Here is a 1,061-nt window from a genome sequence, read left to right on the forward strand (position 1 = left end):
TTCCAGTATAGACTCTAACATACGGCTCTAACTCTCTATTTCCTCCGAGTATATACTCTAACATACGGCTCTAATTCTCTATTTTTTTCCAGTATATACTCCAACAAACGATTCTAACACTATTTCTTCCGAATATAGACTCCAACGTGAGGCTCTAATTCCCCATTTCCTCCAAGTATATACTCTAACATACGGCTCTAATTCCCCATTTCCTCCGAGTACAAACTCCAATAACTTATGACTTATCTATCTTTATTTCTTTTTACTTAACAGTTTGCAAGTCATATTTCCTACAGAGACTGGAGTATTTTACGTGTTCGACTGTTTCTCTGAACTTTCCTTTGCTTACGAGTTGAAGTATCAATCAGAATAAATAAACGTAAATAAATTTCTTAGCGTCACATAACAAAGTACAGAGAAACATCTCGCCCCTTTTTCTACAAGACCTGCACGTGCTTGTTATATTTGTAAAGATGAAGTTGAAAACAACTCGGCAACTAGTTGACTTGCTTCTTCAACTTCCTTGTTATAAATCTAAACTAACGATGTTGGTGTGACGCTAATTGAACGAGTTTGGCTCTAAAAAAGCCTCATTCAGCGTGAAATGTTAAAAAGTGTGTACACATTTTAACACAGCTTTATCATTATTTACGTAAAATTTCAAATATTAGACATCCCCTTTTACATTTTCGCTAATTTAGTGGGACGATAATACTACCTACACATCGGCACATTGGTATGTCTGCGGACTTATACCGTTAGAAACCGGGTTACAATACCCGTGGTGGGCAGAGCACAGATCCCCTTTGTGTAGCTTCGTGCTTAACAACAATCAATCACTGCTATATATATAAAACTATTAAGTACAATTAGAACAATATCTTACCAAAGTGTCAGTATATTGTTATAGTTTGAGAGTTCTCAGTTTAAAACGGTACTTATTTGCTTGCCTTCATATAAAAATCCCCCTCCAGTGGCTCAGCAGCAAGTCCCTGGACTTAGTACGCTAAAAAAATCAGTTTCCATACCCGTGATGTTTGTTTGTTTGTTTTGGAATTTCG

Source organism: Limulus polyphemus, unplaced genomic scaffold (assembly GCF_000517525.1).
Source record: "Limulus polyphemus unplaced genomic scaffold, Limulus_polyphemus-2.1.2 Scaffold3879, whole genome shotgun sequence".
NCBI classification, from domain to species: Eukaryota; Metazoa; Arthropoda; class Merostomata; order Xiphosura; family Limulidae; genus Limulus; species Limulus polyphemus.